Genomic DNA, 18,017 nt, shown 5'->3' with positions numbered 1-18,017 from the left:
GTAAGGGGAGGTGGCAGGAAGCTGAGAGCTTTCCTTGTTTCTGTGCTGACAGAGCTAAGTGACATTAGCAAGTCATTTGACCCCTCTGGATCTTCCTCCCTTGTGAGATAAGATTGTCTTTATAGTTAAAGGATTTATTCTACACAGTCCTATCTTATGGTTAGGCTCACATGACTGTGAAGTGTTTTATAAACTGGCAGTGTAATAATCAAGTTCGCACTGAAGATGAAATGCTAAACAGCATAGAAATTCTAAAGCTTGTAGTTCTATGAGGAGCTACACAGAAACATTCAAGTTAATGGGCATTTTTAAATTTAAAAACAGAATCATTGAATCACTGTTCAGAATCAGTATAGTTGCTAAAATTCTTATTTATAATCACTGAGATTGGCAGTGTAATTACTGATAGCATACTCCTAGTGTTGTATATTTTAGTTTATACAATACTCAGACTATATAAAATATAGGTAGCATGGGAAGTGCGATACACAGCAGTCTTGTAGAATGGCAGATGTCCTAAACAGCACTCTGGCCTCAGAATCAGCCCTTAAGGCACTCAGATCTAGCTGAAGAGCCTATGAGAGTATTTTAGGTATGGAAAGAAACTCTGGCAAAAAAAGAAAAAAAGAAAAGAAAAGGACCTAAATAAAAGATCTCTGTGAGTGAGATCCCAGTAGAAAGAACGGGCCATCAAAGAAGGAGGTACCTTTCTCTGAAGGGAGGAGAGAACTTCCCATTTGACTATGACCTTGTCTAAATGAGATTGAAGTCAGTGAACTCAAGAGGCTTCCATAGCCTTGGCAACTCATGACTAGAGCCCAGGGAGATTTCTGATGCCATAAACAAGAGTGTCAGATTGTTAAGTCAACAACAGGAATCACTGTGTGCTTACTCCTTATGTGGGATCTCTGTCCTTAATGTGTTGTCCAATGTGAAGTAATGCTATAACTAGTACTCAAACAGTATTTTACACTTTATGTTCTGTGTGCTGCAAACTGATGAAAACTTAATATAAACTAAATCGATCTTCTTTGTATAAAGATGATTGGAAAAGAATCTTGATGTAAATGGAATGGGAGAGGGAGTGGGAGATGGGCGGGGTGCTGGTGGGAGGGGAGTTATGGGGGGAAGCCTTTGTAATCCATACACTGTACTTTGGAAAATTATATTCACTAAATAAAAGTTTAAAAAATTTAAAAATAAAAATATAGGTAGCAATATTTAATGCTTCTCTTACTGTTCCTGGATTGGATTAGGGCATACATTAATAAACCTTTTTTAAAGGTTTATTTATTTATTTATTTGAAAGACAGCATTATAAAGAGTGACACATAAATAGAGATGATCTGTCTGCTGTTTTAATCCCCATGTGGCTGCAAGCAGCTGGAGCTGGGCTAATCCAAAGCCTGGTGATTCTTCCAGCTCTCTCACATGGATTCAGGCACCCAAGTATTTGGGCCATCTCCTGCTGCTTTCCCAGGCACATTAGCAGGGAGCTAGATTAGAAGCAGAGCAGCTGGGACATGAACCAGTGCCCATAGGGAATGCCAGCACTGCAGGTGGTGGCTTTACCTTATATGCCACAGTACCAGCTACAGCCTATTCATTTTAAATTAATAACTAAAGATTATCTGCTTTTCAGCCTCCAGGCTTTGGCTTGGCCCAGCCTCTGCTGTTGTGGACATTTGGGGAGTGAACCAGAGGTTGAAAGATCTCTCTTCTTATGTCTCTCCCTCTCTAACCTTGCCTTTCAAATAAATAAATGAGTCTTTGAAATAAAAATACATGCATACATACACACACACACATACACACACACAAACACACGGTACCAACACAGTGGGTAAAGCCATGGCCTGCTGTGCCAGCATCCCATATGGGTGCTGATTCAAGTCCCAGCTGCTCCACTTCCAATCTAGCTCCCTGCTAATGTGCCTGGGAAAGCATCAGAAGGTGGCCCAAGTGCTTGAACCACTGCATTCATGTGGGAGGCCTGGCAGAAGCGCCTGGCTTTAGATTGGCTCAGCTGAGGCCAATTTGGGAAGTGAACCAGCAGATGGAAGATCTGTCTCTACCCCTTCTCTATAACTCTGCCTTTCAAATAAATAATAGATTTTAAAAATGGGGGAAAAGGGCAGTTTTCTTGCCTTCCCTTTACCTAGTGACATAATCAAAATCTGTTAGGCAAATGAATAAGGGAAATTCTGAGATCATGTATTGACCATAGAAGAGAATGGATTCCTTGTGCATTTTCTGGAAGCCCATGCTAGTTGGAACCAAGGGAAGGATAACAAAAAAGGGGAGGCCTATATCCCTCTTATTTGTCTTCTTTGTTCATTGGAGCAGTGGAGAGTTGAGTAATGTAATATTGGTGTTTGTCTCCATACAGTTCATGTCTATTTAGCTGGTTCTTTTTATTTGCATTTCTTTTTTATTTATTTTAAGAGATTTATTTGAAAGGCATAGAGACAGGGGTCTTCGATCTGCTGGTTTGATTCCCCAATGTTTGGGTGAGGCTGAAGGCCCATGAGCCCCCTCCCATCTCCATGTGGTGTGGGGTCCAAGCACCTGTCCATCACCACTGCACTCGTTGGCTGGAGTTGGAGAGGAAGTAGGGCGTCAGGGAATGGAACTGGTGCCCATGATGTGGGCCATGCAGGCTGTGGTTGCACCCCCATGCCATGAGTCCGTCCTCGATGAACCTTTCTTTAAAGTGGAATTAAGGGTAAAAATGGTCTGAGGTGCATGCACATTTCTGTTGTGAGAGAGGCTGAGGCCCCGTGGGTGCCTGGGGGCCAACAGAAACACCTGAAGCCTTGGCCCCCAGGTCCCGGTGTCTCCCCTCTGCTTCTGCCCTGCCTGCAGGCCTGGCCCCGGGCTCCAGTGGTGCCTCAGGGATTTCGGCACCAAACTGGTCACTTTAGGTCACTTTGTGATGCCTGACTTCTGCCCAAAGAAGGAAGCAAGAAGGGGCCCAGCAGGCTTCCCCCGACCTCTGGAGCCCCGAGCCATGGTGCTGGCCCATGACCCAGGTAGCCCGTGATGATTCTGGACCAGCCATTGGGACCCACGACCCCTGACCCCAGGCTCCAACCCCTTCGAGGTCACCACCGCAGCCTCCTATTTAGCTGGTTCTTAATCCTCAAGAAGGGATTTAGGTCAATGTTCTATTCTCATCAAATACCTTAATGTTTAATTAAAGATTCTGTTAGTAATTTTAACCCTGGGTCGTTCTAAAGATGTGCTGTGACTTAGGTTTAGAAAAGAGCATCTTCCTTGCCACCCTCATCTCAGCTCTGGGGGCTGTCAGTTCTCCCTGCACAGATTCAGTAATGCATGCTTCTTCTCTACTACAAAGATCTTATGTTGGTCATATTTCCAGTTACAAAAATCAAATCAACTCACACCTGGACTCTGAGTATTCAATGACATTAGTTATCAAAATAAATGTATTCAAATATTCAAAGACCACTTCAAAGCTTAACTGCCTTCAAGAGTGTTTGGCACTTGGAACAGCCACTGTGGTTTTCTACACATGAGCACTCACTATTTTATATACCATTTAACAATTCAAACATCACTTCAGCTTCAGCAATACACAACAATAGAATGGATGATTCTACATAATAAACATGTTACATTAGTTTGGACTTAAAACCTAGAATTAAAACCATGTGGTAATATGGATGGATTTAAGGAAAGATGTAGAGCTAGGTAGCTAAGGCTACAGAATCCCAGACCTATTGATTTTAAGTGAGTCTGGAACAACAGCATTCCATTGCATTATCTTCCATCTCAGAGTCCTGCTTTTCCAGTGAGACCCACCCCACTCAGACCACGTATTTCCTGCCTGTGTCTTCACGGTGGTGGAAGCTGTTCTGATACAGGCATCTCCTGGACAGTCACCAGCTTCCTGATTTACTACCTGAACTGGAATCCCCAGTTGCGAGGTATATTTCCCAAACACCCAGGCTGAATTGAATGTTCGTCTCTGGCAGTCAAAAACTTCTGCCATAGGAAACAGAACATGTCCTCTACTCTGGGACTCCTTTTTCTTCTCATGGGGTTCTGTGGTGATCTGTGGTTTTCAACACAAGTCCTGGGAGCATTCTGACTCAAAAGAAAGACCAGGGATAAGAGTTCTTTCTGGGGGCTGGTGTTGTGGCATAGCAAGTTACACTGCTGCCTGCAGCACTAACAACCCACATGGATGCCGGTTTGACTCCCAGCTGCTCTACTTCTTCCACAACTCCTTGCTGGGTAAAGCAGCAGAGAATGGCCCAAGCACTTGGTCCTCTGCCCCCACATGGGAGACCTGGAGGAAGCTGCTGGCTTCAGCCTGGCCCAGCCCTGGTCATTGTGGCCATTTAGGGAGTGAGCCAGCAGATGGACCGCTGTCTTTCCCTCTCTTTTTCTCTCTGTAACTCTGCCTTGCCAATAAATACAACTTCAGAAAGTTATTCTCCATCAAGCAATACACCCTTTTCGAGGCAGTTGTAAAGCTGGGAGTCATAGCTTCTCTTATATTTTGGATAATAAGAGTTTTGGTTTGAAAGCATGTTCATCTGAAACAAAGATCACTCATTATCCTTTGTTAGAAAAGGGGGCTCTGCTCTTTGAAAGTGGAAATCAGAAGCTGTAATGTGTGATGAGCTCCACCTGCCAGGTCTGGGGAGACTTATTTGAAAGTCAGGGCATCAGGAGAGGAAGCTTTTCAGATTCCCTGGCCCTTGCTTTAGTCTTATGTCTTTACTTCTTTTGTTGCTTCTTGATGTCAAGAGTGTACACTTTATGCTGAAATGAGGAATTGTGTCTAACCTCTTTTGGGCCTTTTTCTAAGCAGAGTGTATATATTTTTCTTGCATATAAGGATAGCTTCTGGGGTGGGTGGATTTTTTTGGAAGTTTTCACAAGCTAGCCAGTAGCCTATATTTTCTTCACAGAATTCAGTTTTTAAAAAAGCTTCCAATACAGCCAGACCATCTGTAGGTAGGGAAGAGCAGGCAGAAAAATAAAAAGAAACATGAGGAATATAAGGAAGCTAATGATCAAACATTCCCTTGTGCTTTTCTAGTACTAGGATTAGCTATTCTCTTGTTTTTACTCAATCCTGTAATCCTGTGGATTTAGCTCTTTAAAGACAAAGATGCCAGTAGGCAATATACTTAAGTTGGTTCCATACTACTAAAACAGAAATACTTCAGTTTGTTTTAATGCCAAAAATGTATCTACAGGAGAGGCATAAATCCTCAGGGAACTAAGTCTCTTGCAAACACTGCATGCAATGAAAAGCATCCTCAGCCTCAACCAAGAGCACTGCCATTGCAGAGCTGAAGGGTGATTTATCTTCCCCACCTGGTGTGAATATGTTGAGAAATAAGCGGAGATAAACAGACCTTCTAGGTTAAGTCAAATTCTCCTTGGTGAGCTGCTGATTTGAGGACACAGCCTTTCTGCACTCTTGTGATACTTGCAGTGGATTCAATTCAAGCCTAATTCACAATTGCTGGCCAGCAGCTCCTGGAATGCTTCTGACCACAACAGTGCTTCCTTCGGGGAAGGTCTGCAAGAACAGTTCTCTAATGAGTTGTGCTCAGAGCAGTTCCCCTCCCAGCTCAGCAGTGAGCTCTTCAGATTGCAAACACAGGAATCTCAACTTACTTGGTGAAAGCTTGCTACCTGCTTTTCTTGCCAATTGTGGCCTTCCCAGGAATGGTGGAGTTTTGCCATAGGTAGCTCAACCCAGTCTTCAATACTCTTATTCTTACAAAAAAAAAAAAAAAAGACAATTCACTAAGTGGTCATCCTTGAATACACTACTGAGCCTGAATGCATTTTTACCAAATAAAGTCGCCCAATAGCTATAAACCAAAAGCCAACAACAGGCTTGCCCACCTAATATTACACTCAGCCCCGAAGTACTGAGCAGTTTCATCACTTCCTCAGAATGTAACTATGCTGTGAGGACTATAGATAGGGATGCCCAAATTTTAATTATCAATACACTGCACAGCTAATAAAGCAGATGCTGTCACTTGCCCACAAAAGGAGACAGTTTCTCTGCAAGGTTAACCGCAATCGGGAGACATTTTGCACCTAATGGAACCCGCAGCGGGACTGCTTTGAGCCAGCTCCTCTCCTTCCCTTTCCACCTTCGGTCCAGGATGGGACAGAGACCATGCACAGGAGGTGCCACCAGTCACCCGTTTCCCCCTGTCTACCTGCAATGCTCCTGGGAGGCAGATGCCACAGAACAGTGATTTGTTCCATGATTATCACTGTGTGAGATCAGCCCATCATGAGAAAATGACCATGGATTCCAATGAGATATCAACCACAGAAGCACTTCCCCCAGCATCAGTGCAGGAGGGTGGATGATGGAAGGCACAGCATGGCCAGGATCTCTAGGGACCCCGCAGGACTTTGCTGCCCTGGATGCCTACAGCAGGCAGCAGCACAAAGGCCCAGTGCACCTCCAGCACCCTTCTACCAAACCCTTCCCCCTGTCTGCCCATGTAGACCACACAGATGCTGTGTCAGTGAGTAAATCAGCACCGCGCACTTGGTTTTCCTGCTGAGACTTGGCCTTCATTGCTTCCCCAAGTGCAGCACGTGCTGCAAGCCTCAGCCAGCAGGGCTGGCAGGAGAGGTGGGCAGTCACACTCACCAGGTCTGTCTCTTCTTCTCCTGCCCCTCCTGACTCAGGGGCCACCACCGGCATTTTAGCCCCAAGGCACGAAACGGGACAGCCAAGAACCTAACACCACCCATGTCATGCGCACACACTGCAACTACCAGCTGCCCACCAATGTCCACCGCCTCTATAGCCAGCCTAGCATGGGGCGGGTCTTGCAGCACTGGTCCTGCCTCAGGGCAGCAACGATTGTCCTGAGGCCCCCTGCTGGACTGAGCCTGAACTGCCCTGCAGCAGATTCTGGAAGCAAGAGAGCTGCTGATGGCTGAGGCCCTGGCTCAGAGTACACTTAGAGAGACCCTATGCCTGGCAAGGGCACTGGGGCCCTGGACTTTCCCAGGCTGCAGTCCTAGGGTGGAGGCTGGCTCGGCCCTTCCACCCCCAGCCCTGCCGCAGGTGGAGCGGGGTTCCCACGGGGGCATCTTCCTTTGAGGGAGAGCGGGTGAACCCCAAATGCCATGACACCCGGTGCCGGGTGCTGGCCTGCAGCCTTCCGGGAGGGAGTAGGTGACAGTGACTTTGTGGGGAGGTGACACTTAAGCTGGGCCTGTATTTTGGGTTAGTTCTGGACGCACATCCCAGTGCACCTGGACCTGCGGGTCTGCTGCAGGCCTCCTGGAGGCTCTGGGAGCCGGGCATCCTGGTGGCAAGGGCAGGAGGGTGGGAGTTCGAGGTGCTGAGCTCCCGCTGGGTGCACCAGGCTCTTTGGAGCTGTTCAGAGTAAGGAGTTGAGGTCACCTCCTGAACCACTGCTGGTCCCAAACTCCTGGTTTGGGATTTGCCAGAACCCTGAAGTAGGGGTGTGGTGGGGGTGGTAGTGGTTGGCTTCAATGCACTGTATTTGTGAATTCTTCAAACACAGCTTCTCCCTACTCCTGCAGGCTTTCAAGTGATTGACGAGGACAGAGTCCCTCAGCTGCAAAGTGACTGAAGTTTGAAAACTACGTCCAGAACATCACAGTGTGTATTCAGGTGGTCATCCTTCAGGCCTGCAGGTGGACAGCAAGAGCCACAGTAAGATATTAATTACTGTAGATACTCTCCTTTCTTTCTGGTAGACCCACCAAAAGAGAATGGGAGATGAGTACTTGAACATTGGAACCAGTCAGCATGCTAGGGTGAGCTGCCAGTACTTGGAGCTCAGGAGTGGACATGGAGAGCAAAACATGCATTGTTACTAAAGAGGACAGTTAGGCATTTTACTGTGAAAAGGGAAATCATTTAGATGTGAACAAGACACCTTAAGAAAAGGTCTGTATAGTTATTTTTGTTTATTTGCAAGGCAGAGAGAGCCCTTCCATTTCCTGCTCATTCCTCAAATGTCTGCACCAACCAGAGCTGGTTCAGGCTGAAGCGAGGAACTCAGTGTGGGTCTCCCACACAGGTGGCAGGGACTCAAGTACTTGAGCCATCAGCTGCTGCCTCCCAGGGTTCTGTTAGCAGGAAGCCAGAAGCAGAAGCAGGGCTAGGGCTTGAGCCCTGAGCATTCTGACTGGGATGTGGAAGGCTTTACCACTATGCCAAACACATGCTCCAGTAAGCTGTTTCAACACGTTTGCAAAATGTAAGAATGTGGTTTTAAATATATGCTCTTCATCTTAAAAATTTGCATAATCTTATATTCAGTTTCATATGATTCAATACTTATTATTAAATACAAGTAACATTTAGACACATGCTTTCCTCACCAATACAAACCTCAGTAATTTTTTCACTTAGAACCTTGAATATTAGCATTCATTCAGATGAAGTTCACTCATAGGCTGGGAATTCTGACAAAGAGACAGTAGGGAAAAAAATCTAGATGTGTATCTGATACCTAATAAGATTCTGAACCTGACTGATAGAATCTGAGTAACTGTTCAGAGAGTGACTTCATACCTCTCCCCTCTGTAATGAGAAGACTGTGTCCTTTGGCCACTTTCACATGATGTTATGTAAATCTTACCTGAAAAGCCTTTTATAAATTCTGAAGTACCATACAGAAGCATATTATGCATTTCCATATGTGTGAAAAAAGGCAATGTCAAAGGCATAGCTATTCCAGAGAGAAGTTAGGAGGATTAGCTCAGTTTGTAAATGTGTAAGTACCATTAAATATCTACATATTTGAAATAGATTTATAGAGTGTGGAGTTCAAGATAGATATTTAATAAATGCACTCTGGATAATAAGCAAATATCAGAAATAATGCCACACCCATCAGTGTTTAAACTCTTCAGACAGCTCCATGCCAGGGAAGTGCAGTGATCCCCGTAAATTAACAAAAATCAATCTGTGTATACCCATGGAAGCCACTGGTTTATATGCAGTCTATACTAGAGGTTTTTGTGCTTAGTAAAATTACTTGATTTTTTAATGAATGCTTTCAGACTGATACCTGATGCTGAGTGGCAGACAATTTTTTCTGAAAAGTATGTGGTTGAGAAATATAAATATAAATCAGTTTATAATTTTTGTGTCTGAAGATTTTTCTGCATTGAAACAAAACCTGCAATAATCAGAAGACTTTTCCTCAGCAAGTTGCTATATTGATGCATCTTCATTTATGTATGTAATGTATGCTTAGGTAAAAGTAATAGAGAGAGAGATCTCTATCTTCCATCTGCTGGCTCACTTCCAGATGGCCACAATAGCTGGGGCTGAGCCAGGCTGAAGCCAGGACCCTGGAACTCTGTCCCAGTCCCCCATGGGGGTGCAGGAACCCAAACTCTTGGGCAATCTTTGTTGCTTTCCCAAGCAAAGAGCTGAATGAGAAGTGAAGGTGGTGAGTCTCAAAGCAGTGCCATAAGGCATGCTGCTGTTGCAGTTGGCAACTTACCTCTTTGTACCACAATGCTGTCCCTGGATTGATGACATATTGAAGTGCTGCCACTGGCTTTTGGCTAAATAGGGTGACTTAACATGTGTTCCACTCTGTGGAAGAGGAACAAATAAGGCAGTTGGTTGTAAAAGTTGCCCATGGAAACCACAGCCTGAGAAAGATGAATCAACTCACCTTGCATTTTCCACCTTGCATCTACACCACCCTTTTCTGGACAAACATCTGATGGTATGCCCTTGTGATGGAGGTTCTCAGGGTGCTGGAACATTTTGTAATTTTTTAAAAATATAGATTAAGAAGAAGGCAAATAAACAAAAAATTACAAACTGCTGCCAATACCAAGAGGAGATTATTGAGAGTAAAAGGTCACCTGTTGGAGCCAGCACTGTGGCACATCAGGTTAAAGCCCTGGCCTGAAATACAGGCATCCCATATGAGTGCTGGTAGAGTTCCGGCTGCTCCACCTCCAGTCCAGCCTTCTGCTAATGCACCTGGGAAAGCAGTAGAGGATGGCCCAAGTCCTTGAGACCTTTTGCACATGTGGGAGACCCAGAAGAAACTCCTTGCTCCTGGCTTCAGTTCAGCTCAGCTCTGTCCATTGTAGCCATTTGGGCAGTGAACCAGCAGACAGAAGATTCTCTCTCTCTCTCTCTCTCTCTCTCTCTCTCTCTCTCCCTATCTATATAACTTTTTCAAATAAATAAAATAATTTTTCTAAAAAAAAGGTATCCTGCCATACTTCTTTCTTCCCTGTTAATTACTAGGAATTATAAATTGTTATGGGGCCAGCACTGTGGCAAAATGGGTTATACCAACAACTGCAGCACTAGCATCCTCTATGGGCACCAATTGCATGTTCTACTTCTGATCCAGCTCCCTGCTAACATACCTGGGAAAGCAGCAGAATATGGTAAATCCTTGGGTCCTGCACCCAAGCAAGGGACCTGGATGAAATTTCCCTGACTCCTGGCTTTTTTTTTTAAAGATTTGTTTATTTATTTGAAAGAGTTACACAGAGAGAGAGAGAGAGAGAGAGAGAGAAAGAGAGAGAGAGGGAGGGAAGTCTTCCATCTGATGGTTTACTCCCCAACTGGTTGTAATGGCTGGAGCTGTACTGATCTGAAGCCAGGAACGAGGAACTTCTTCCATGTCTCCCACTTAGGCTTGGGCCCAAGGACTTGGGCCTTCTCCTACTGCTTTCCCAGGCCATAAGCTAAAAGCTTGATCAGAAGTTGAGCAGCCCGGTCTTGAACCAGTGCCCTTATGGGATGACAGTGCTTCAGGCCAGGGTGCTAATCTGCTGGGCCATAGCTCTGGCCTCCCATGCATGTGCATGGGCCCAAGCACTTGGGCCATTTTCTACTGCTTTCCCAGGCCATAGCAAGTAGCTGGATCAGAAGTGGAGCAGCAAGGAGCAAGGACTCAAACCAGTTCCCATATGGGATTCCCATAATGTTTTCTTTAATTGGAGAAATGTTCTTTTGATAGAATGAGCGTATGACCCCACAATATTCTCTACTTACTCATAATAGGGTCTGAGATGTAAAAGTCATGATTAATTTCTTAGAAGAAAATTTACATACCCAGAAGCAAAGAGAGAAAATTAACCTTTTGTTTTTCTCATGAATGAATCAGAGTTTCAAAACTAATACTTAACTTGTATTTTAGAGGAGTTAATGACTTAACCATCTCTTCTATTAGAAATACTATGTTGTGGCCAGTGCTGTGGCACAGTAGGTTAAAGCACTGGCCTGAATGCCAGCATCCCATATGGGCTCCGGTTCTAGTCCCGGCTGCTCCTCTTCTGATCCAGCTCTCTGCTATGGCCTGGGAAAGCAGTAGAAGATGGCCCAAGTCTTTGGGCTGTTCTGAGGCTCTTAGCGTAGTGAAGATATCTTAGATTCTCATTAGTGAAATCTTTAGAAATGTCAGAAAGCATGTAACTTTCTTTAACGATCTGAAACAGAGATGAGATCCATAAGGGCAGAACTGCTCAGCAGCCACACTGCAGGAATATGTATCTTTCTGACGATATCTTCATCTGCTTCTTGCAGTTGCAGCCAGTCTATGAGCTCTTGGTCTGTTTTCTGCCCTTGGGAGGGCCTAGGGTGCTCTATATTATCTGTAAGGATTCAAAATTTGTTGCATATTAGTGTCTAATCATAAAATTTCCAAAGTGACAAGCTGCATGTAATAAAATATGCAGGACTACAAAAAAAATACAAACATGGTGTACTGTCTATAAATTACAGCGGTAAATCTCTATTATAGAGATACACATCTCTACACTATTCTCTCTTTCACTTTGAAAGTCTACATTCAGCTCTCGATGTTATGATTACTTAGGAAGAGATTTCTTATACTTACTTTCATAATCAGTGAACTCGGAATTATTAGTGTAGTATTGAGGATTATACTGACTAAAACACTGTGTTTATTCCATGTTAAATAACATCATCGTATCTTTGGATTCCATTTGTTCTGCTACTGATGTATTCACAGGAGAGGGGAGGTGGGAGGAAAACCCAAGATCCATTGGGGTGGAGGAGGAATGTCAGAGGCTGTGGTTCTATTGTACTGCAGCTTTGATTCTGGAAGAACACATTAATGGACCCAGATGGTTTGAAGCTAACTGAGGGCCTATGTTCTGTACACTTGTCTGTGGTACTGCATTTTCATTTATGTAAAATTTATTTTCTTCAAGCAATATATTAATTTGGATGAAAATGAAGATGTTAAGGAATTTTCAGAATGGGTCTGTTTAACCCTCATTGGCTTTGTTTTTAGGCACTTAACTCAGAAAAGAAAAGATAGAAAAATACATTTTGGGTTCTCTTCATCTGTACCACGGCACTCTTTGGTTAAGATTTGTCATTTTGTCATATTTGATTCTCTAGACTCCCTGAAAAATCCCCTACTTCATTAGATGGAGTCCGTGTCTCACCATGGCAGTGAAAAGTTTAAAATGTTCCAGCTTTGCATTTAGCTACGCCATGGACACATGCCATGGCACTTGCCAGCCAATTGTGTCAGGGTCATCATCTGAATCAGAATTACTTGCATGAAAACAAGGAGTTGCAGATTCTTCCAGTGAAAGTGGAGAGGAGCAGGAGCTGCAGCACATTGCCAGGGGTGAGTGTGCCATGGGATGCCATGTGGTGGCTGGTGTCTGGGGTGCTGGTTCTGCAGAAGATAGGGCTTATGGGGGCTGGTGCTGTGGTGTAGCAGGTAAGTCTGCCGCCTGCAGTGCCAGCATCCCATATGGTCACTGGTTCAAGTCCCGCTGCTCCATTTCTGATCCAGCTCTACTATGGCCTGAGACAGCATTAGAATATTGCCCACATCCTTGGACTCCTGAACCCACATGGGAGACCTGGAAGAAGCTCCTAACTCCTGGGTTTGGATCAGCTCAGCCCTGGCCATTGCATCCAATTGGGGAGTAAACCAGCAGATGGAAGATTCTCTCTCTCTCTGCCTCTCTTCTCTCTGTGTAACTCTGACTTTCAAATAAATAAATCTTTCTTTTTTTAAAAAGAGCTTATGCTGATGGGTAGTGGTCATGGAAAATGTATGGGACATTTGGCAGCAAGATTTTGGATGAATTTTCCAACCCCTGAACCTCCTAGAGATTAGAATAGACTTCTAATGCGTAACTTCCTCTTATGCTTAATTAGGTTTTTGTTTTGAATTGTTTTTGATGAAACAGCAAGGAATTCTGAGTTATAGACTTCCTATTTCAGAGACAGAAGAACACTGATGCCTGCATTATAATTAAATAATGCCTATCACCCTTTCTTAAGCAACAAATGATCACAGATTCTCTCTTTGCTGCTAAGTAATGAGCATGGTGATTCTTCCCTCCGTAACCACCTTCCCACCTACACCCCCTCCCCTCTTCCTCCTTCCTCTCCTATTGACATGGAATGCCTTACATTGCTAGGGTGAACATTTAACCCGCTGGCCCTAGGTGTTCATACACTTCAACTGTGTGTAATTATTCATATTCCCTTTTTATGACCAAGCTTATGTCAGAACGACAAATTATATATTCACCTAATACTGAGAGTCATCAAATTGATTTCTATTTTCTTCTCTCTTAGGCAGTTCTTGAGGGGCAGAAATATTTATTTTGTATATCATGTATTTATTCAACTAAAAGACTGACTGTCAAGATGCTGAGTTTTAGTGTCAAAGCAAATATGTTTCTAGACCCCATGAAGTTTACAGTCTGGCAAGAAAGAGCAATCTACCCAAAGAATATTTTTTAACATAGTAAATGCTGGTGTGAAGCCAGTGGATAAAGATTGAAGCATTCTTAATCTAGCACCAACTCTAATCCCATGATCTCTAATTGAGAGAAGTAATCAGAAACACAGAACTCCATGTTAGCCAGTTATCTCTTTGAATTTCTGCTTAAAAATAAAACATATCAAACAACACAGAAATACCCAGGAGTGCATAATATTTATATACTATCTTGATATTAAAAATAAGAAAAAATAACCATTAAATAATAGCAACTTTGAATCTCCTTTGTTTTCTAGACAAGTTATAATCCTATGTGGTTCTTTACAGTAAATTATTACAGTAAATTACAGTACATCATTACAGTAAATTATTACAGTAAATAACTATAGTAAATTATTTTTGTAGGTACACTTCATCTCTCTCACATTTTTCCATTTGAGAAATCAGATTATAAAAACTGAGACCCAAGACAAAAGAAAGATTTTTATGCTAGTGTTATATGTTGATTGGCTCTCTAAAAAAGATTTATTTATTTATTTGAAAGTCAGAGTTACACAGAGTAGAAGGCGAGAGAGAGAGAGAGAGACATCTTCCATCTTTTGGATCACTCAGCAGTTGGTCACAATGGCTGGAGCTGTACTGCTGCAATGCCAGCAGCCAGGAGCTTCTTCTGGGTCTCCCACACAGGTGCAGCTGCCCAAGGACTTCGGCCATCTTCCACCACTTTCCCTGGCCATAGCAGAGAGTTGGATTGAAAGCAGACTAGCCGGGCTCAACCTCCACCCATATGGAATGTCCATGCTGGCAGTAGCTTTACCTGCTATTTCACAGTGCTGGCCCCTTGGTTAGCCTTTATCTTAGACTTTTTAATGATATTAAAAAACACCGTATTTTTCTAAGCTCTTTCCATTCAGTTTCTACTTTGTAAATTCCAGATAATACTGTCCCCAGAATTAATCTAAGGTATAAATGATATGATATGAGGCATTTAACCCCTTAACCTGTCTCCTTGAATACTCAGCTATGTTAGCTCTGTGTCCATTCTTCTGTCTCTGTACTAGATGAATAAAAAGAAAGTGTAAAATGATTTGAAAAGAACTATAAGGGGTCAGCGCTGTGGTGCTGCTGCCAATTGGGGAGTGAACCAGCAGATGGAAAACACCTCTCTCTCTCTCTCTCTCTCTCTCTCTCTCTCTGCCTCTCCTTCTCTGTAACTCTGACTTCCAAATAAATCAACAAATCTTAAAAGAACTATAAACATCAATAAAACACAAATGAAAATTGTATTCTCAAAACTGGATATTAAACCATGCCTTCCTCACTTCTGTTAAAAGTTACATTCTATCATAGTCATTTATGATTTCTAGGGCCAAAGTAGTAAATAAGATTTTTCTGGAAGAGACAGAGGTTATGAGGGAGCCAGGATTTGGGGTCAGTTAGCAGCAGTGAGTGTCACTCTTTCAGATTTGATTCAGGAAAGGAAGAACAGCAACTGATCCCTGAGATTTTGGGTTGGGAAGGAAAGGAAGGAGGGACTGAACAAAAGGAAATGCCCTCTGGTTGTGGGCACCCACCCCCGACTGCAGCCTTTGGGGAGGGCCAGCTGGTGTCTCTATGGATGCTGCGGACTGGACTCCATTTCCCAGAGTTCCCAGGAGCTCCAACATATTCTGCTTCCCGAATGCCTGTGCACATGTGTGTAAAACTGCCAGTCCCTGGGGGTCTGAGTTGGACCAGAGGGAGTTCATTCCCTGATCAGGGTCAGCCCTGGGGGCTGTGGTGCTCCTTCTCTCTCATTTACTGCATCACCTGCTCTGCACGTGCAATCCCAGGCAGTTTCCAAGTGCTCACCTGAGCCTGCCTCCTGCTTCTTCTTCCCTCTTCATTGTCCACCTGTGGGTCCCAGTTACCAGGGACTCTGTTCCCCACACTCCCTGCTTTGCTCCCCGTGTTTCTGGAAGAAAGCTTACCTGCTCGGGGACTTTCTGCTGCAGGTTTGGTGTGCAGGATGGGGTGGGGACATGTGTGGGAGAAGGGTGGGTGCCAGGGCACCAGAGATCCTGGCAGTTTCCCCCGAGGTCAGGGCTGGGACCTGGGCTGTTCTGTCTCCCACCTCTGCTTCTCAGGCTCCCAGTGCCTGGACTCTCTCCTGCAGAACCTCACCCAAACTGTCCCTAATGTGCTTAATTTAGTGGTTACAGGAGAGAGAGGGCAGCGTTCTGGAAACCTGCACACGCAGAGAAGGAAGGCGGAAAGACTCTGGCTCTCCACAGTTAAATAAGCTGGGTTCCCACTGTGGGTGGTCTTAGAATACAATTGGGCTGGGCCTCTTGATGTTTCCTGGGCTGGTTTCTGCAGGGTGGGGCAGGATGGCCTTCAGCAGGGAGCCTGGGGCAGCAGAGGGGTGGGAAGAAGGATCTGACTAGGATCTGCCCCACTGCTCTCATCCTGCATCTCATCTTCCTGGTGGGGAGCAGTGTGAAGCATGAATAGCTGCTTTGTGTGTTGATCCCTCTCATATTAGTTATCAGATTTTTCCAATGTGGAATTTGAAGCTGTTCCAGAAACCTGGGGTGGGAAAACTCTCTTCTTTCAAACAGGCACAGAGACAGTGGAGGATCCAAGGAGTTTCTATTAATGGCCCTAGGCTCAGTTGGAATGATTTCCTGAGAACTGAGCATCAAATTCAAGTTTCTTAGCTGTTACAGCATTGGTGGGTTTAAATGGCAGCCTACATGACTTAGGACCACATTTCCAATGGTCAGTGGGTCCAGTATGATTGTAAAAGAGATGCTGGGGACAGATTTATTAGGACAGATTTATGACTGAAGTTTACAGAAGCAGAACTTAGGACATCTTCCCTCCCTAGATAAGATTTCAGTGGGCAGCTGTTTCACTCGTTAATTGTGAGCATCCACTTTTAAAGGTTTGTGTTGGATGAGGTCCACTTCTCTTTCTTTGATGATGTATTTGGCTGCTTTTCATTTTCTGTCTTCAGCTATTTCTTCTCCTGTTAGCAAGGCTGTCAACTGTTTTGACCTGCCACTGATCCCTTTGCAAAATGAGAAGGGAACTAAAATTAATGCAAGTCTACTGTGTTGTCAATAACTGGAGCTACTTTTTTAAAGATTTATTTATTCATTTGAAAGAGTTACACAGAGAGAGGAGAGAGAGAGAGAGAGAAAGAGAGAGACATCTTCCATCCGATGGTTCCCTCCCCAATTGGTAGCAACAGCTGGAGCTGTGCCAGTCTGAAGCCAGTAGCCAGGAACTTCTTCTGGGATGAAGCTGTTTTTTTAAATAATTATTTATTTATTTGAAAGGCAGAGTTACAGAGTGGCAGAAACAGAGATCAATGGCTGGAGCTGTTTGGATCCACAACCAGAAGCCAGGAGCTTTGTCCAGGTCTCATAGGTGGGTGCAGGAGATGAGGGATTTGGGCCATCTTCTACTGTTTTCCCAGGCCACAGCAGAGAGCTGGATTGGAAGTGCAGCAGCCAGGATCATAACCGGCACCCATATAGGATGCTGACACTGCAGGCAGTAGCTTTACCCACTATGCAACAGTGCTGCCCACTAACGGGAGCTCATTTAATCTGAGTATGCATAAAGTGGAGAATTACAGCATCATAAATACAGATAAGTTACAGTTTTTCTCTGCGCAGTACTTTACAGTTACCCAGTGATCCACTGAGAATCTTACTTTCCACACTGTGTAAATAAGAAGGTCAGTTACTTGTCTTATTTTGGGTTCTGTGTTTAACCCCATGACATTTTTGACATGGGAGGATATTAGTTCTACAATTTCATAGAGACTGGTCTGTGGAAGCATCGATAGAAGTTATAACTGTGAGAGTGGTAAGAAAGAAGAAGGGAAGAAATAAGTGCCCTTACGCCACACAGAGGTGTCCACAAATGGAGTAGAAGACATGCCCTTGAAAACTATGGCTGACTTTCTGGGACAAACTGTGTTTGAGTGCTTCACATGTTCTGATAGAAAGGTGTTGCCACCAAGTTATTAGTATATTTAGTTAGTTTTTAAAGATTTATTTATTTATTTGAAAATCAAAGTTACACAGAGAGAGAAGGAGAGGCAGAGAGAGAGAGAGAGAGAGAGAGAGAGGTCTTCCATCAGGTTCATTTCCCCAATGGCTTCATCATTGTGAACTTTGCTCAGTTCCTGACCTATACCTTTCCTTTAACCTAGTACTTTGCCATGTAGTAGCCCATGAAAACTGCAGACTGCATAAA

Source organism: Oryctolagus cuniculus, chromosome 16 (genome assembly GCF_964237555.1).
Source record: "Oryctolagus cuniculus chromosome 16, mOryCun1.1, whole genome shotgun sequence".
Lineage (NCBI taxonomy): Eukaryota > Metazoa > Chordata > Mammalia > Lagomorpha > Leporidae > Oryctolagus > Oryctolagus cuniculus.
Note: the sequence above shows the minus strand (reverse complement) of the source record.